Source organism: Nicotiana tabacum, chromosome 18 (assembly GCF_000715075.1).
Source record: "Nicotiana tabacum cultivar K326 chromosome 18, ASM71507v2, whole genome shotgun sequence".
Lineage (NCBI taxonomy): Eukaryota > Viridiplantae > Streptophyta > Magnoliopsida > Solanales > Solanaceae > Nicotiana > Nicotiana tabacum.
This window is the reverse complement of record NC_134097.1, coordinates 17,902,903-17,924,245: the sequence shown is the minus strand read 5'-3', so window position 1 is coordinate 17,924,245 and position 21,343 is coordinate 17,902,903. Positions and strand designations below refer to the sequence as shown.

Below are 21,343 nucleotides of genomic sequence, written 5' to 3'. Positions count from 1 at the left end.
AACGACCTGGCCGGTCGTTTCATGAGTTACCGCTCCATTTTTCTCATTTTTGCTTCTTATTGCTTTGTTTATATGTGTTATATAGTATCGAGTTGGTTGGTTTGGGTTCAGAGAGGTTTTGATAAGGTTTGAGATACTTAGTCTCTTTTGAGTGAGCTTAAGTTGGAAAAGTCAACCGGATGTTGACTTATGTAAAATAGGGCTCAGATGTGAATTCAGATAGTTCAGATAGCTTTGGGAGGTGACTTTGGACTTAGGAGAGTGTTCGAAATGTGTTTTGGAGGTTCGGAGTGGGTTTAGGCTTGAATTGGCGAAATTGGAATTTTGGCGTTTTCCGGTTGATAGGTGAGATTTTGATATAGGCGTCGGAATGGAATTCCGGGAGTTGCAGTAGGTCTGTTGTGTCATTTGGGATGTGTGTGCAAAATTTTAGGTCATTCGGACGTGGTTGATAAACTTTTTAATCAAAAGCGGAATTCAGAAGATTTTTCTAACTTAGGCTTGAATCTGATGTGATTTGGTTGATTTGATGTTGTTTGAGGTGTTTTGAAGATTGGTATAAGTTTGGATAGTGGTATGTGACTTGTTTGTGCTTTTGGTTGAGGTCCCGGGGGCCTCGGGGTGATTTCGGATGATTGACGAAAGATTTTGAGTTTGGTTTGGCAGCTGAAGTTTTTCTATTGCTGTCATAACCGCACCTGCAGCTAGGGGACTGCAGGTGCAGACTCGAAGAAGCGGAAGGCAAGTCGTAGAAGAGGCCAAAAGGGAGGTCAGCTAGAACCGCAGAAGCGGACAAAGGACCGTAGGTGTGGAATCCCTGGGTCAGAAAGTATATATTTCATCCTTCGCGATTTTAGCCTTTCTTCACCATTTTTAAATCGATTTTGGAGCTTTTGGGGGGATTTTGAAGAGGGAATCCAAGGGAACTTCATTGAGGTAAGATTTTTGAACATAAAACTCATCCCTATGATGTTTTTTCATTGATTAGGTTTGAAATTTATGGAAATTTGTGGGTAAATATTGAAGAAACTAGGGCTTGAGATTGGAGACCTTTGATTAAGGATTTGAGGGGTCATTTGTTGTTGGATTTTGGTATGTTTGATATGGATGAACTCGTGGGAGGATACAGAGTTTATTAGTGTAATTTTTATTGAATTCCGAGATGTGGGCCCGGGGGTCGGGTTTGGTTAATGTAATGACCCGACCGGTCGTTTTTGAGCTTTTGCACTTCGCTCACCAGTTCTCGGCCATGACTTACCCCGTGTGATATAATATGACCTATGTAAATCGTTGGTTTTGGATTTCAGGGTAATCAGAATAAATTTGGGAGAACAGTTCTCAGTTTAATGCTTGAAATTTGAAAGGTTTGACCAAGATTTGACTTGTTTGTATATGATCTTGGATCAGAATTTTTATGATTTGGTTAGCTCCATTGGATTATTTGTGACTTAGGAGCGCGATCGAAATGGGTTTTGGTGTTGTAGAGAAGATTCAGGCTTGAATTGGCAAAGTTGATATTTTGGCGATTTCCGGTTGGTAGGCGAGATTTTGATATAGGGGTCGGAATGGAATTTTCGGAAGTCACAAAAGCTTCGTTGTATCATTTGGGATGTGTGTGCAAAATTTCAGGTCATTCGGACGAGATTTGATAGACTTCTTGATCGAAAGCATAATTTAAGAGTTCTTGGAGTTCTTAGGCTTGAATCCTATGTTAAATTGGTGATTTGATGTTGTTGTGAGCGTTCCGAAGTTTTGACCAAGTTTGAACGATGTCATGGGATGTGTTGGTACAATTGATTTAAAGTTCCGGGTAGGTTCCAGGATGTTTTAGGCCGAAAATCATAGCTGTAGCAGGTCTAGAAGGGTTGCAGGCCTCAGAACCCACCCACGCGATCCGCACAAAAAGAAGTGCGTCCGCGGTAGGTGTTGTGCGGACCGCACAAAATGAAGTGCAGCCGCGGTAGGTGCTGTGCGGACCGCACAAAATGTAGTGCGGCCGCGGTGGGTAACATTTCACTGGTCCTACTTGGGAAGCTCATATCATTTTATATACAAGGAATTTTGAGATGATTCAAAAAACGAAAGTTGTATCCCTTCGTGTCTAGTTTCCAGAAAGGTAAAGATATCGCAATTTGGACATCTGTAGCGAAAGTTATGGCCAAAATACTAAAGCCGGTAACTTTAGAGGAAAACCTGTGCGGCCGCAGTCGTTTTTGTACGGACCGCACTGGTCTTGTGCAGACTGCGGTCGTTTTTCTGCGGTCCATGGTGGAAATCCATGGGATACTCTATAAATACGAGGTTTTGGGTTTTATTTAATATTTTGACCTAGAGAGCTCGGATTTTGGCAATATTTCAAAGGTTTTTCAAGAAATTCATCGGGGTAAGTGATTCTAACTCAGATTTGGCTAGAGTACATGAATCTATCATTGAATTCATCATTTAATTCATGATTTGGGATGGAATTTGGGAAGAAAAATTGTGAAATCTTTCAAAAATGTAAAATGATGATTTGAAGGACCAAATGGTATCAAAATTGGATAATTTTTGTATGGTTAGACTCGTGAGAGTATAAGGATTCTAGTTTTGTGAATTTTGTCAAATTTCGAGATGTGGGCCCAGGGGTCGGGTTTGACCAATTTCGGGAATTTTGTGGTAATTTGATTATTTTTGAGTGGGCTTTGTTTCCTTAGCACATTTTGATGGTTTGGTATTGAATTCGGCTAGATTTGGAGCATCCAGAGGCCGATTCGAGAGGCAAAGGCATCGCGGGCTAGACTTCGGACTGGATAGAGGTGAGTAATAATTGTAAATGATGTTCTGAGGGTTTGGAACCCCGGATTGCACATCGTTGTGCTATATTGAGGTGAGACACACGCTTGATGACGAGCGTGGGGTCGTGCACTATTGGGGATTGTGACTCGGTCCGTCCCGATTGATGATTTTTACCGCATATTCGATTGAAAACTATTTGCTATCATAATTATTTGAGTTGAAAGCCATATTTGGGCCTAGTGCTAGCTATTTGAACCCTTCGGAGATTGTTGTTGATATTTTCTCACTGTTTTGACTTTATACTTGAACTCAGTCATGTTATTTTCCACTGTTTTTAGAAACTCAGCCATGTTTACTCTTCTTTAACACTTGAAAGGATATTTTAAATAATATTTTGGGCTGAACATCATATTTTACTGTTGCCCGAGTGGCTTATGTGATTTTTGACTGAGTAAGGCCGATGGCCTATATTGTGAGAATACTTTTGGGTCGGGCTGCACACCGCAGCAGTGAGTTACTGATATTGATTATGAGGTCGAGGTCCTGAGATATGTACGCCACGAGGTGGCTTGTTGATATTGATATGAGGTCGAGGGCCTGTTTATGATGCCACGAGATGGCTTGATATTGCGCTTGGGCCGTAAGAGGCCCATCCCGGATTCTGTACACCTTCAGTGAGCGTGAGTACCCATTATGATGTGAGACATAGCTCGAGGGGCTAATATTGTTCTATGTGATAGTCCGAGAGGCTGGTATTATTCTATATGATTGCACGAGGGGCTGGTACTGTTCTATGTGATTGCCCGAAGGGCTGGTATTGTTCTGAGATATTGCCCGAGGGGCGGAGTTGTTGACATTGTGCCTGAGGGGCGAACCTTTATGTGTTTATCTTTCATATTTACTTGTCATTTTACCTGTTAAACTATGGTATTTGTGCCACAGAGGCGGATTTCGGTGCTTATCTACACTAACTGTTTTTTGGCATTCATTTGTGTAACTGTTGGAAAAGTCATTTTCAAAGAAGTTTAAACTGAGCCAAAATATTCTAAAGAGATTTTACAGCTTCACTGGTTTCTTATTGGTTTGAATTGCTTCTATACATCATCTTGGTATGCTTTACGTGATTTCTTGCCTTCAGTCTTTATTTGCAGTTGTTACTCACTGAGTTGGAGTACTCACTTTACTCCCTGCACCTTGTGTACAGATTCAGGTATTTATACACCCGGTAGCGGATTTTGGCTGATCGGAGGCAGAGTCATCAGAGTTTAGCAAGGTAGCTGCCGGTGTTCGCAACACTGCTTCTCTCTCTTCATTTCATTAGTCTGTATTTGTACACCTCAGACATTCAGTTGTATTTATACCCTAGTAGATGCTCATGACTTGTGACACCCCGGTTAGGGCTGTGTCGGGCTGGATTTCCGCATTTTTATCTATATTTCCGCTATTCAGTATTATGTAAACCATGTTTAGACCATATTTGTGTTGATTAACTGTTTTAAAAAGGCAAATGGGGTTGAACTGGCTGGCCTTGTCTTCACGAGAGGCGCCATCACGACCGGGTTTGGGGTTATGGTCGTGACAGTTAATTTCGGGATTTGTATTGTAATTTGATTATTTTCGCATGGGCTTCGTTCCCTTAGCATATTTTAATGTCATGATTCTGATTTTGGATAGATTCTATGCGAGTTGAAACCGAGACGAGAGGCGAAGGCATCGCAGGCTAGAGTTTGGACCGGATAGAGGTAAGTAATAACTGTAAATGCTGTCTTGAGGGTATGAAACCACGGATTTCACATCGTTGTGCTGCGTTGAGGTGACGCACACGCTAGATGACGAGCGTGGGGTCATATACCATTGGGGATTATGACTTAGTCCATCCCGTATGATTGTTTAACCGCGTATTTGATTGAAAATTATTTGTTATCATCATATTTTGGGCTAAATGCCATATTTGGACCTCGTGCCAACTGTTTTGGACCCTTAGAGGATTTTTACTACAACTCCTCATTGTTTTGAGTTCGTATTTGTACTCAGTTATGCTATATTCTACTGTTTTCACAACTCGGCCATATTTACTCTGTTTTGACATCTTAAATGATATTTTGGGCTGAGCATCATATTTTACTGTGCCCGAGTGGCTTTGAGAGATTTCTGACTGAGTGAGGTCGAGGGCCTGTGTTGTGAGGTTGTTATGGGATCGGGTTGCACGCCGCAGCAGTATTGTATTGATTCATGATTATGAGGCCAAGGGCCTAAGTTATTACGCCACAATGTGGCTTGATATGAGGCCGAGAGCCTGTTTGATTATGCCACGAGATGGCTTGTTATTGCGCTTGGGCCGTAAGGGGCCCCTCTCAGAGTCTGTACACCCCCATTGAGCGCGGGTACCCAGTGTGTGATGTGATATAGCCCAAGGGGCTGATGTTGTTCCATGTTATTGCCCGAGGGGCAGATACGAGTGATTGTGAGATAGTCCAAGAGGCTGATTCTGTTGGTATTTTGCCCGATGGGCTGATTTTATGTGTCTATCTTTTGTCACTGCTTTTCATTCACTCATTTAAACAACTAAAAGGTGTTTTAAAGAGGTTTTTACTGAACTAAGAAGTTTCTACGAGCTTTTACTGCTTCATTACATTGTTCTGGTTTTATACTGCCTCCTTGTAGCATTTTGTTGTGATTTACATGTTTTCTTATCGCTCAACTGCCTTTACTTTTATTACTTACTGAGTTGGAGTACTCACATTACTCCCTGCACCCTGTGTGAAGATTCAAGAGCATCGGGTCACGCTAGCGAGGGCTGATTGCTTCCAATAGGCTGTTCGGAGTTCACTAGGTAGCTTCTTGGCGTTCGCAGCTCAGTGTTTCTCCTTCCTATCTTTACTTTTCTTGTACTAGCTTTGTACTAGACTGTGTAGTCTTTTCATACTCTTAGACGGATGTTTAGATGCTCATGACTGGTGACACCCTGATGTCGCGCTGTGTTGTTTCCGCAATTGTTCTGTTTCACTCTTTATTTTGGGATTTATCGTTTAATTATGACTTAAAATCAATTATTATAACTGTCTTAAATGGTTTAAGGGTTTGTGTCAGCTGGCCTTGGTTCACGAGAGGCGCCATCACGATCAGGTCCGGTTTGGGATCATGACATATACTTTGTTACGTTCGTGTTGTTACTCAATATTTAATAGTAATATAGATGTAAAAATAGTTTAAATATAATATTTCCTACATAAAGGGATAAAAACATATATTTTACTTAATTAAAAGTTAAATATACTTAGTCAAATATCATACTCCCTCTGTTCCAGTTTATGTGAACATATTTTCTTTTTGGTCCGTTCCAAAAAGAATGAACCCTTTTTAAATTTGGTAACAATTTATCTTAAATTTACAATTCTACCCTTATTGAGAAGCTTTTATAACCACACAAATACTCTGACCCTTTTTGACTTGTTTATGACCATAAATTCCAAAAGTCTTTATTTTTTCCCAGTCAAACAGGTTTACATAAATTGGAACGGATGGAGTAATAATTAAAATCAGAATTTATCAACAATATAGGAACCAAAAGTGCCATTAATCCACGTTTAGTTCAATTTTGTCCCCATCCTCCACCTCCATCTCTTGCGTTTATGTCTTTTTCTTTTGGTTTTAACTTGAAATTTGACCTACCGTTAAAATTGGCCAAAGACAACATAGTTCCTAAGATCCCACTCGTGATGTCTGTATCTTTTCTTTATTTTGACAAGGTGCAATGAAAAATTAGAATGAAAATCTTATTCACGCTAGAGTCGATTTCACTTGAATAGGAGTGATAGGGTGCGTCAGGCCATGGCAATAGCGCAACGACTAGACGACACATGAAGGCAATAGCGCAAAACATTTTTCTTTTGTGTTTATTTGAACATTTTGCTATCGATAATGTTGCCCAAAGATCACATAATTCCAAATACTGATTAGTACTACTAGAAAATTTCAGCTCGAAAACAGCCAAGGTTGAGGTTAAAATGTTTTGGTAGAAATTAGTCAAATAGGTTCAATACAATTTAAATATTTAGAACTATAATTGGTGGGGTGTGCCTAGCCAAAGCAGTAGTGCTACGCCAAGGCGACACCAGAAAGTCCCGATAGCAAGCTACCGTAGTGGACTTTCCCCGTAAAAAAATTGAATTAAAGTGTGAGTCAATAACTCACATATCAGATATTAAACTGATAAGAACAGATCCTACACTTGATCTTATTCGAAAGGCCGAGAAAGGTAGGCTTTTCTATGATTCGCTTAGACTCTTTTATATCCAACTTTGTACGATGGAGCTCTGTTATTCAGTCAACTACAAGTGCTTCTAGACATCCACCATGAGATAAGGTTCCTTACTTGAATAGGCCAAAGGAGAGTGGAGACAGAAATTTTGAACAAAAAGACGAGATATATTAAAACAATTCATCTTCTTCTTTTCGCCTTTTCCTTTCTTGGCAGCAATTTTATTGGCTGATTTGTTCAAGCAATGGCGAATATGGTTTTGGTGCTACGAGCTCTCTCTCTATATATATAAAATAAAAAAACTCTAAAAAGTCTGAGATTACGAAACCATATATAGTTTTAGAGAGATACACTGGTAAAACTTTAATAATTGATATCAAATTCAAATTTTGGATTGACCACTTCTTAATTCAGGGTATATATATCTGTTGAGGATTTTAAGATGGAAAAGTCTTAAAAAAGAGGGTGAATGGGAAATGGAGGGAAAATGAAATTTTTGAGTAAAATTTTAAGTTTCACTCTCTTGAAACATTGTCCCATATTGGAAGAGGAAAAAGATTTTGGTGGGTATATATACAATTGCTCTTCTTGTAGCTCTTAAAGAGTTAAGAAGAAGGCAAGCCTCGCGCCGTGGTTACCAAATTTATTTGTTAATAGTGAATATTAACGTAATATTATCCGTGTTTGTAACGGATGTTTTCCAATCCGTGGATAGAATCCAAGTATCCCACCAGTTCGGCCAAGTGCATGCTCCATTGTCCATTGGCAGCCTAGTGCTCCATGAGCAAGTGTTCCTTCCACCATGTCAAGTGCTTCCTCCATAACAACCTAGTGATTGTTCCACTATGAGTGGTGGCTGGTCATTCTCCTAATAGCTGACTGCACTATAAATATGTGCAGTAGCTGTTAGAGCAAGGACACACAAACACAACACTGAAAAACGGAATAAGAGCTGTTAGGAGAAGGCATAGGCAGAAACGAATTGATATCCTCTTCAGTAAGAACTCAACATCGGCTATAAATTACATTTCTTCCTCTCAGAATTTCTATTCGACTTCTGAGTTCTCCTCCTTTGTTGTGCATTGTTTTAAACTACAAACAAAGCAACCGTAAGTATGATTTGCTGCCGAACTTTGTGTTCGCCGAAACACTGGGGTTTGAAGTACCGCTACACCAGTGTGTAATTCGTTCTATCCTGGGAGGAAATAATCCATAACCTTGGGTACTAGGAGGGGATTAAATTCCTTAAGGAAACGCTGTGAATTCAGTGGGCTCGAATTAATAACTGTTTCGTTTATATTTACATTTATATGCTAACTTTCTTTTCTCCAGAATTATTATTTACAAATACAGCAAGTAAGAAGACATGAACCAACAATATCTCGTAGTGTTCTGTACCATCCATCAATCTCGAAACATATTGTGATCGTTCCTTATTTCCTTATAGAAGCAACAAATGTGAACATGCCTTTTGGTTCCCAAGATCCCACTCGTGATGTCTCCTTCCTTTTCTTTATTTTCATTAGGTGTAATGAAAAATTATTAAGAAAATCTTGTTTACGCTAGGGTCGATTTCACTCGAATGGGAGTGATGAGGATAATTTAGCATTAGGATTGTTAGGGTATGTCAAGAAAAGTCAATACTGCAAATACAAGACAACACTTGAAGGCCTCAATAGTATATGTCGATGACCCACATATCAAATTAAATAAGAATATATACTATATTTGATCTTAGCCAAAAGCTAAAAAAGGTATGCTTTACATGTTTTGCTAGGCTCTTTTTATGTGGGACATGATCTTTTATAATAGTAACTATAGTATACTTACTGAATTTATACCAAGTTCATCCCCTAGAGATTAGACAGATTTAGGAAGACTTAAAACTTAAGTCTCTAGTTCTTGTTTATAGATATTGGAGTAGCAGTTGAAGTATTTGATAATTCACCCATTAATTAGTCGTCTATCTTGATCAAATATTAAAGACAGAGTAATAAGGAAAAGGTGCCTAACTGAAAAAAGCTTTAAAGATACGAGTTATCTCTTGCTTCAGAATTTCGATACTAGTGGGCCAAAAACAGTAGATTGTTTGTTAGCAAGTCTATTGTTCTAGCGGTTTAACTAAGGAACTATGTTCATTTATAGCTAGCTTATCACAAAATTGATCAATTTATTAAATATTATTAATATTAGCTAAATATTATCAATATTAGTCATTAGTTATTTATAGCTAAAAAATATTAAATTTTTGCTTTTTTATTTGAATGGTGTTATTAGAATAGATTGGGTACATCTTAAGGAATTCGAATCTCAATTTTGGGATGATTTGGCGGAGTTTTGAGGTGATTTAAATTAAAAATTCGAAGTAAAAAATGAAACATGGAAAAAATATTATGTGTATCACACTATGTATTATTTGTATATCACATATATATATCATATTTGTATCAATGTGTATCACATGTATATCCATGTGTACCCGTGATACATGCGTGATACATGTGTCGCAGAAGAATTTATTGAACTCAATTTTAACTACGAATTTCGATACCAAATTAGTCCAAATCACCTCCAATCTTCTTCAAAAATTATATATTGAATCGTTTATATATTTTTAATGAATTTCAATTATACCTATTGAAAAAGTTCCTGGTTTGCTTATATTTTTGGAATTTTGTATATATATATTTTGTATTTCATCACCTTATTTGCTACCTCATCCATAAAATTTTCTTTCCATCTTGCATCCAATGTTGCTGTCACACTTAAAAATATGGAAGAAGATTTTTGTGTGCGATTCTTGAAGAGAAAGAATCTTATTTATTTGAAGACTCCTTTTAACTAATTCGAATTCACTTTGCGGAAAGTCTAGAAAAACATTCCTTGCAAAAGATACCAACTACAACTATACCAAAATTTGCTTTTGCTGAAATCTAACATTATACTTCAGAGAAACTAAGGAACATAGTATTTAATAGTTGGAGTAGAATTGAGTCAATTGACGGGGTGCTCTATAATCTTTTGGGGCTTACACGGAACTTTGGTTAAATGCCAACGAATACTTGGATTTGTGAGTAGTGAATCAAAGTTGTTTACCAGACGGGCTGGACTAGGATGGACATAAGAAACAATAGCTCGTCTGTTTAGTGGGGCGGCTGGTTAGTGGGCTAGAGTTCCAGGCTAGTAGTGGGCTAGGATATTCCGGGTTATATTGGGCCCGTCCGGGTTCGAACTTATCGTGTCCGAACCGAGCCGAATTAGTTATTATTTTTATGTGTATTATGTTTTCTTGTTCAATGTATTTGATCACTTAAGTGTTTGCGAACTTTTAAATAATAAAATAAGTATTTTAAGACATAAAATTAAACTTTTAAATTTTATGTTTAAAGTTTTAAATTTGAAATTTGAATTTTAAAATTTTAAAATTGAAATTAAGTGGCTACATAAAATCATTTAATAAGACCAATATGTAAGGATCAAACTTCAAAGGCTTTCATTTCATATTTTCATTGCATAATAATGCTTCAAATTAATTTGCAAGTTCTATTTTGAGTTTTTTATTTTTGAACTTGCAAATTAAAAGTTTACAATAATTACAAAAGAAAAGAAAACAAAGAGTACATTACATAATTTGCATCATTTTTGTAAGTTCAAAGAGCAAATTGTGAGAAAAAAATGAAGAAGAAGGGGGGCAATTTATAGTTTTTAAAAGGTTAAAATTATAATTTATCAATTATTAGGGGTGGGGGCTATTTTCTTAAGGGGTAGGCCGAAATGGCCATTTTGCAAAAAATGGTTGTTGCCCAACGGTCATTTTTGAATTTGACCGTTAGCAACGGTCCAGAAATAAATAAAAAATTATAACGGTTATCGGGCTGGAACTTGGTAAAAATCCATGAACGGGTTACTGGGCTAGCCGGGTCTGGTACACCGGTAGCCAACAATGGCCCGACCCCCTCCGGCACAACCCCCTACCCTAGCCAACCTGTCCCACCCCTTATAGGATCGGGCTGATCCGGGCTAAACCAGATTGAACCGGGTCATTAGTGGGTTGGCCCAACCCATTTAATACACTTAGTAGTGATACAAAATCTTATGCTCTATCTGTTTTGGTAATCGTCTTAATTATTACTCCTTCCGTTCACTTTTAATTGTTCACTTTTAATTTTGCACTTCCTTTAACAAAAAAATACATGAAGTGTGTATTTTACAGTTTTACTCATAATAATGATAATATTTCAAAAAGACTTAAAAATGATTTGGGGAATGAATAATTAATGATAAGGGTAAAAAAAATTATTTTCTCTTTATTTGCTAAATTGGACAAATCAAAATATATTCTTAGTACAGTAAACATTTAAAAGTAACAACGGGAGTATTTGAGAAAATTTCATATACTTCTCTCAAATTTTATTAGCACTAGCTTCTTTTGTGATTTTTGATACTACCAGAACTTATTATGAGCATGCGTTGCTCAAGGTGAGGCTAGATGAAGAGGTATTTATATTCAAAAGGATAACAACGAGGCAAAAAACCTTCCAATAGTATAATATGGTTATTTAAAACTAATTATTGATAATAGAAGGGCACATTTAGACCTTTTTCGTTTTTTAATTAAAAAAAGAGTTAGGAAAAGTGTGTCTTACGGACAAAAGTTTTAAGAATATAAGTATTCAGCAAACTACATGTACTACGGGGCTGAAACAGAAGATATTATGAAGTTATAAAACTTAACATGCACTAATTAAGGTTAGGGGTGTTAATACTGAATCGAAAAATGGTATCAAATTGAAAAAATAAATCAAATCGATTAAAAAATATGAACAAAACCGACATATAAATAAATAATTTTTATATATATTTTTAAGATTTTATATCAAATTTTCTTTAAAAAAATGTCAAAAAATATTTGGGATCCTCTCCTAGGATGTAATATTTAATAGAACTGTGAAGTACATTCATTTTTATTTACTTTAAACAATAGGTTAGCATCACTTTCTTATCAAGTGTTTTTGAAATATGTCAATCATCTCTTTGTTCATTCATATTCACATGTCAAGATTTCTTATATCTTTTTTGAATTTGAAATGGTATTTCGATAATTTAAAATTAAATAGAACATATCATTATTTAAGTATCATATTGATTTTTATGTTTAATTTAAATTCGGTTAACCTTGAAAGCATACATCAACGAAAAATTATTGTTAGACGACAAAAAAAATAATTATCATGTGGTACTAAAAAAATTCTCTCATAAGAATATTTTAATAAATCATATGTTTGTTAATTTTTAAAAAATTTAGTACACATATATTCACTTATCAAAACTTTATCTATAACTTTAACAAAGTAAGATTAAAATAATATTTATGTAACAAAAAAATCCAAAAAACTCGATAAAACCGAACCAATCTAAATCGATATAGTTGGTTTGATTTGGTTTTGATAAAACTCGAACCAAACCGGTCCATATATACCCTAATTAAGACAATTATGGATTATCTTATATGAATGGTTTTTAAATATTCGGGTTATATTTATGAGCTGGTTTACAAGCAAATGAATTAGATTTGACTTTTTCTTTGTCGAGAAAGATATTTTTTTTGTGTATTAATATATAATTGTCACGATCCAAGTTTCCCTCCATAGGATATCGTGACGACAACTAGTCTCTAAGACTTGGTAAGCCTAACAATAATGCAGAAAGAACTGAAACAACGACTAAAATCTCAACATCAACATATATATATATATATATATATATATATATATATATATATATATATATATACATATATATACTGCCGCTCGGCATGTACAAGTAAATCTACAACTCAGAGTAAAAACAACTCCCAAAACACGGTAGTTATAAGCCACAAGCTCATATTAAATATCTCTATACATCAGAGTCTAAAGAGAATAAGGAAATAAACATAATAAGGATAGAGGGGGACACCGAGGTCTGCGAACGCTAGCACATATACCTTGAAGTCTCCAAATTGTAGCACAACGCTCTACTATCGAGGCAGATAAGATGTACCTGGGTCTGCACAAAAACATATGCAGAAGCGTAGTATGAGTGCACCACAACGGTACCTAGTAAGTGCCAAGTCTAACCTCGATAGAGTAGTGACGAAGTCAGGTCAGGGCCTTACTGAAATATAAGAAATAAGGTAGAAGGTGAAATGATAAGAATAAATGGCAGGTTAATGAAACAATAAGAATGTACGGAAAAGAAACAACACGGAAAACAAGAAGACAATTACAACGCGTAAGGGAATGAACATCTTACAAGTTAAAGAACAACAACAACAACAACACATCAAATAGAGGGAATAATAACCGTACTGCAGAAATCTCGTGCCATAACAACAATCCACACGGCAGAAACCTCGTGCCACAATAACACTCTGCACGACAGAAACCTCGTGCCAAGTAACAATCCGCACGGCAAAAACCTCGTGCCACAATAACAACCCGCATGGAAGAAACTTAATGCCAATAATACCCTGCATGGAAGAAACCTCGTACCAATAAGACCCCGTACAGAAGATACCTCATGCCAATAACACCTCGAATGGAAGAAACCTCATGCCAATAACACTTCGCACGGAAGAAACTCATGCCAATTACACTCCGCACGGAAGAAACCTCGTGCCAATAACATTCCGCACGGAAGAAACCTCGTGCCACAACCAAACAATTATCACGACCCCAATTTTCTTCCGTAGGTTGCTGCGAAGGCACCTAGTCTCCAAGACTAGGTAAGCCTAACACTTACTGAATTAATAGCAAAATTTAACCAACAACAATGAATTTCGATATGGAAATTTTCATACAAGCCAACAATTCCAAAACTGGTAGTACAAGGCATAAGCTCTACTGAGTTTGCTAGAAAATCCCAATATAACTATTTCAGAATAGAAATAAAACAGTACAAGTATAATATGAGAAGGTGACTCCGAGACCTGCGAACGCTACGTCAGGTTTACCTTGAGTCTCCACAGCAAAACCTGAACAACTAGCTATTGATAAACCAATTCTGAAATATCTGGATCTGTACAAAAATATGCAGAAAGTGTAGCATGAGTACACCACAGCGGTACCCAGTAAGCATTAAGACTAACCTCGGTGGAATAATGACGAGGGACAGTCAGGACACCTACTGGACTAAACGACCTGAACAAGTATGAAGGTGAACTAACGGGGAAACAATGTTAATATAAATATAAGCATGGTAAGGAATACGAAACAATACTCACAATGAAACACTAGAAACAACGGTTAGCAACAAGAAGCAAACAAATAGAAATACTGTAGAGTAAGCTGGACACAATATAAGTCCGATGAGACCAAATAAAGGAAAACAAGTAACAACTCAACAAGAATAACTGCTTTTACACCAGATCTATTCAGGAATTTCCACGAGGTACCAAACCTCATAATCACAAATCACGGGTCCCAATTCTTGAATCCTAATCATTTGGCCTCTTGTGCCCACATTTCAAATTCATAACCGCACGGACGACTCACGTTCCAAGAAAGTGACAATATCTAATATCCGCACGGACCACTCACGTGCCAATAATAATAATGACTCATAAATGCATGGAAAACTCACGTGCCAACAGGATAACTCCCACATAGAAGGCAATTACACGGGAGTACATGTAAATGGTCAATAACATCAGGATTCATCTTCTTAACCGATATGGGTAATTTATTTATATGTATTCTTGTGCAAGTGTTCTACCACAATTCAAGTCAACAACTAAGAGTAGAGACAATGAATGACACATAAGAAATGATCACCACCAAATGTATATGGTATAACTCACACAGGGTAGGCACACCACTACACAAGTAACAATAATAATAATGCCCCCAGGCCATCACAAGTCACAACAAATTATTTTCCAATATAGCCCACCTTGTCTCACCACATGCGTCATAATAAAATAAATGCCTATCTTGTCTCGTCGCACGTGCATAATAACATTCCCACCTTGTCTTTCCACATGCGCAAACCCACATATATAGCACGCCTTGTCACGTCGCATGTGCATATATCAATAGTAACAATAGCACGACAGAAACTCGTGCAACACAATAATAATCGCACATCAGAAAGAGGTAAATAACAGGGGCGCTCCCGATGTACCGCCTCGTAGTCCCAAAATTAAATATGTAACAGAAGCGCTCCCAAGGTACCACCTCGTAGTCCCAAAAGTAAATATGTAACAATGAAAAAAAATACAAGAATACAGCATGTAAATCAACTCAGGAACTCTAGAACACAGAGAGATGGAAGAACGAACTCACAAGGAAAGGTACAATAGGAAATAATGGTACAACATATCAATAACTCAACAAGGAAGATATACTTTGTAGCAAAGATACCACATACGTACAAATTCAACGATCGGAGAGATAACATGAATCAACGACTCCAATTAAGGGTAAGTCAACAATGATAAGGGATCGCAAATCTTTAATTAGGGTTGAGCAATTACAGAAGAGAATTAACAAACTCAATTAAGGATAAGAAATTACGAAAAGGATAACATAGCAATAAAAGAAGTAACAACTTCTATTAAGGCACATAAGAGTTTAATCGGTAATAAGAGCAAAACATGGAATAATTAATTCCAATTAAGACACGTAAGGTGAATTTAGTGAATGAGAAATTTAACATAACAAAACAACTTCATATCTAATAAACATAAGAACCTAAGAGCCCTAAACGGTCAAATTTCCACGAATAAGCCCGAGCATGTACTTTTCACCTTTCGTACACGGCTTTACATGACACAATTAGCACCAAAGACTCAGATCATAAGGGGTAGTTCCTTCACGAAAAGTTATGCAAGATACTTACCTCAAAGAAGCTAGACCGCTACTCTAAAATGAACTTCTCGAGTGAAATATCCTCCGGACGGCTCAAATCTAGCCAAAATAACTTCAAAGCATAAAGGAACTCATAAGAAGATAAAATTCAACGATTCGTTTTGCTATGGCTATGTAATTATAATACGGATCAAGGAACTCATAAGAAGATAAAAGTCAACACGTAATAAATGAAACAATGATATCACAAGCAAGGAATCCTACAGTTAAAGAATGAATATGATATCAAGGAAGTAGGTAATTCAACTAAGCATGTTGTAAAAATTGCAATTAAGAGATGAGACATGTAGACATGTGAAATTAGGCTAAACATGATGACTACACGTGCTAGAATAACTCGATTAAGGCATAAAAAGGAAACTACTTAGCAAAAAATGAAATTTCAATGTTTAGCCCGTGTACGCATTCATCACCTCGCGTTTATCCCTCACACATCACAAATTGTTACAACAGTACCAAATCCTCAGGGGATTTCCCGCACACAAGGTTAGACAAGTTACTTACCTCAAACCAAGCTCAATCAGTCAATAAGAATGCATTTCCCTTAACTTTCCGACTCCGAATGATCCTAATCTAGCCAAAAGCAATTACATACTATAAATATAACTATAAGAAACTAATCTAAATAATGAAATTATGACTTCAACAAGGAATTAGAAAATCACCCCAAAAAGTTAACCTGGGCCCATGTCTCAGAATCAGGTAAAAGTCACAAAATCCGAACACCCACTCAAACACGAGTCCACCCATACCAAAAGTACTCAAATCCTATATCAAAACCTCGATCAAAACCTTAAAATTTGGTCTAAGAACTTTACACCCTTTTCCCCAATTTCTCAACCCAAATCTTTAATTAAATGAAGAAAATAATAATAGATTAGTGGAATATAATAAAAAATGAGTCAACAATCCTTACCCAAATGTTTTCTTTGAAAATCCTCCAAAATTTCGCCTCAATTCGAGCTCTCAAAGTCCCAAAATGAAAATGAGAGAAAATCCTACGCGATTGCGATTGCTGCCCAGATTTTGAATTTTTAATTTGCTGCCCAGATGTTTACACTACGCGATTGCGGAACTTCACATGCGATCGCGTAGAACAAAGTAAGATGCCCCAACAAAATGGCCTAAGCGAACACGGTTGGCTCCACTCGAACGCGGATAACAACTACCCAGGCCTTACGCGATTGCGGAGTTGCACACATGTTCGCATAAAATTACATGCGTGTACCCTACTGCCCATATTCCTCTTCACGAACGCGGCCTAGCCCACGCGTTCGCGATGATCTACCTGGCTAACTTACGTGATCACATACTCTACCTCACGAATGCATAGAGTAGAAATCCAGCTGCCCCCAAACAAGCCTTTGCAATCACGTACCTACTCACGAGATCGCAAAGGAGAAAACCGGAACTGGACACCTGCAATCTTCAACAACCTTCTAAGTCATATTTTCAATTTGATAACCATACTAAATAAACCCGAGGCCCCCGTGATGTTTTATACTTCAATACCACACAAGGGGGGGGGGGTGATTGGTGTGGTGCCTAATTTTTTGCTTAACCTGATTATAGAAGGACCTGGTTTTTCTATGTTTTCCAACTACTACTGTTGCGGAATAATAAGTACAAATATTAAAGAACACAGAGATTTTATGCGGAAAACACCTGGCTCAAAAGGTGAAAAAACCATGACCTACTTTCCAGTAGGATTTTCCCAAACTCTCCACTAAAATTACTAAGCCAAAAACTACATTTACAAAAACTCTTTTGTAAACCTAGGATTAACTCTAATCCCATTGTAGCACACAACCTCGACTGTTGCAACAACTTCAAGTTAACTCTAACTTGAAAACTCTAAGTACCTAATACAATTGTTTCTAGATAAAGCTGAAAGGTACAATATGAAAACACCTACTACAATTGAACTAGAATAAAGATAGACACTTGGAACTGTTTCTTCTATCTAGTTTAAATAGCTTCAGGTTTGCACGCTTGAATCACACACAAATTGCTTGCAAAATTACCTTGCTATTTTGCTCTCAATTTACGTTTAACTTCTGCTTATGTGCGTTACCTGTAAAAGAGAACAACACTGATATTTATGGAGTTAGTAAATAGAGCTTGACTAGAATTCTGATGCTACTCTTCCTTGGTGAAAGAGTTTTAGTTGATCTCAACCTCTAACTCTATCATTTTCTTAAACCATATTCTCTTTGAGTAAGGAGTCTTTCTCCTTATCCAATATGCAACCTTTTAGATCAAGATCAGGAGATATCACTTCTGGTAAGTTAGGTTTATCTCCTTCATGTGCATCTCACATGCTTGAGTTGACCATATCTGTGCTTCACTAGGATGGACCTGGTCCATATCTGAGTTCCTTTGCCAATCTTCAAAATTCTCCTTTACTTGGGCCAACAAATTCCCCCTTTTCGATGATGACAAACTCTGTGCGTTTCACTCACTTAAGCCTTGTCAAAACTCAGCGTATTCATCAATGCAAAGTTAGAAATTTTTACTTATCATCAAGGACTATGTTCATTAGGTTACAAACATCACTTATTCAGAATATAAAGCACAATATCTCTTCCCCCTTTTGGAATCATCGAAAAGTTGCATAAATACAGTGTGATTTTCAGAATTTTAAAAATTACTCATGGCCACTGGGGCAACTGCAAGTGCAATCATGGATTCATCATCAGTAATCAATCAGACATATTCAAACTATCAAGGAAAGATAAATAGTTAACAAGATCAAAACTATAAAACTTCATTAATAGAGAATACGATTCTGCCACAATCCACAAAAAGAAACAAAAACAGTCAAAACATGAGCAAAATAAGAAAAAATCCCCAATCTGGGTCACTGAGAGGTCTAGACAAGGTTCAGGAAATGAAGGCTAAAGAAATTAAAGTTTGGAAGAACTAGAGGGTTGGGACTTGGCTTGGAGAAGGTGCAACATGTCTTGAAGAATGCTAGCATTCTTCTCCTTTTCCTTTGTGAGCTCAGTTCTGAGAGCATCTCTCTCAGATTAAACCTCTGCCAAACGAGTCTTCAACCGAGCTATTTCAGCATCCTTTGCCCCACTCTCCTACAATAGAGCTCTGACCTTGATATTGATAGGTGTCCTTTTAGATGAACCAGGAATATTGAGAATGGCATTGACCTCATAGTCACAAGAAATCAAACTGTTGATTCCAAAATGGTCTTTGCTTGTGGCCATCTCCCACTACTTTAGTGGCACCTCGCAACGATCAAGAACAGTGGTGAGAATAAACCCATAAGGAGTGGCATGGGCCTTGGAGCTATTGATAACCCTGTCAAGTAGCTTGATAATAAATCCAGGCCAGTTGATCTGCCTTCCACTTTCAAGACACTCCACAAAAACCAAATCCATATAGTTAGCAATGTGTCTTCTTTCCTGCCTAGGCAGCAAACACTTGTTGACAAATTCAAACAAGACTTTGTGGCATGGCTTCATTTCACTCTTATGCACAACCTTAGCCTCATTCACTTATGTGACATCACAGAATTTCCTAGAAATTGTAAGGGCAGTAGAAAGGGAGTCCAGACTTGGCCATCTTTGCCTTGTGTAGTCATCATACCCTTCAGAAGGGATGTCAAGGATTTCACCCAGCTCTTTTGCATCAAACGTCACTTGAACCCCTTTTACCTTACTAGTAACTCTGCCATCATTGACCTATGCATTGTCCATGAACTCAATAACCTCATTTCTTGCTAGCCTTCCATCCAACTGAAGAACCATGTCCTTCCAGCACTGAGCAGCTAGAGAATTAACCAGTCGAACCATCCCTGGTTCCACCAAATCCTTCAAAAGTCTACCCTTCAAGATTTTTTGTTTGCCAAACTTGGCTAGCTTATCTTGTTCATAGTCAGATTCACCCTCTTCTTCACCACTCCAATCATTTTCTTCAGTAATTTGAACTTGCTTGTCTTTTGATTACTAGGGATTTTTATACATTTTATACTCCTTCTTGCTTAAGTTTTGATTAGAAATATATACAAAATAGTCCCAAAGGCTCACAAGTTGTGCTTGATTGCAGGTTTGATCAACAAGGTGACAAGATATCAAAGATCAGATCAAAAAGGAGTGAAACTTGCACAAGTACCAAGACAAGATAAAGATCAGGCAAAACAAGGCCAGTGCGGCCGCACACCATTCTGTGCGGACCGCACAAGTGAATTTCAGAGAGTGTGCATTTCCAGGCCAACATACATTGTGGCCGTATGGGGTTTTGTGCGGTTCGCATTGAGTTCATTGTGCCCGCACTCGATTTAGTGCGGTCCGCAAAACCAGAGTTCAGAGAAGTGCCAGTTCCAAGTTTAAAGTCCAATGCAGTCCCGCTCCATTTTATGCGGACTGCACAAGAAGCCACCACGGCCGCACTCGATTCTGTGCGGTCTACATTGCCCGAGTTCAGAGAGCTGGATTTTTAAGTCAAGAGCTTTAGTACGGCCACACGTGATTTTGTGTGGTCCGCACTAGCCCCGCGGGGGTATTTTTTTCCAGATTTTTCAACTTAGTATAAATAGCTTTTTTCTCATTTTTAGGTCATCAGATAGTTTTGTACACTGGCTGCGCTCGTGACTTCAAATATTTTAGCTATTTTGAGTAATTTTAGCTTCATTTCAACATTGAATCTTCAAGTTTAATTTAGCAATTAATTAATATGAGTTTTTCTTCATCTATTTCTTTATTTTCTTCTCCAATTATGAGTAGCTAGACCCATAAGCTAGGGTTGTGGCTCAACCCTAGTGTGAGTAATTGATGGGTCTTGTGTTTTGATGCTTGATTGTCTATGCGTGTTTGATATTTGGACTAATTTCATGTTCAATTGCTAAATTAGTGGTTGTAAACACTAGTTTGTGTTTAGTTGACTTTGGCTCTTCTTGAGAAAGAGAGCCTAAGTCTCTGAAATTGGTCCAACAAGGAATTGGGGCGTACTCAAGAGATTGATAGCCCCAATTAAAGGGTTAAATCTAGAGATAGTAATACCCGACTTGAACCTTGATTGCTTATGCAAATTTGCTTACCCAATTGGTCTTGAGAAAGTCAATTCGGGCAAAATCACTCGAACCACCGAGAGGTGTAGAGTGGGTAGAATCATGCATTAGTTATATCATACTCCCCAAATGTGTCAATCATGCCTTAGACTCAAGTATCCGTCAATTGACCACCTATGCAAAAGTCACTACCCTAGTGCCTTTTACCTATTTGAACAACTCGCAATAGTTTAACCTTAGCTTACTTTAGTTTAATTGAGCATTGTAGTTTATATAATTAAAAGTAAATCAAAACCCAAAAATGTTTAGAAGTGCAATTTGGAACACATACACAACTCCACTTTAGATAGACACCCGACTCCAACTTCTAGCTCC

At 37.4% G+C, this 21,343-nt stretch overlaps 1 non-coding gene across 1 annotated transcript; it reads right to left on the bottom strand.

Annotated features, from left to right (window-relative positions):
- Positions 1 to 6,844: 6,844 nt before the first annotated feature.
- On the bottom strand, positions 6,845 to 7,037 carry LOC142173058 (U2 spliceosomal RNA). The gene has a single exon (XR_012702492.1). It is a non-coding gene; the product is annotated as a U2 spliceosomal RNA (small nuclear RNA).
- Positions 7,038 to 21,343: the final 14,306 nt, after the last annotated feature.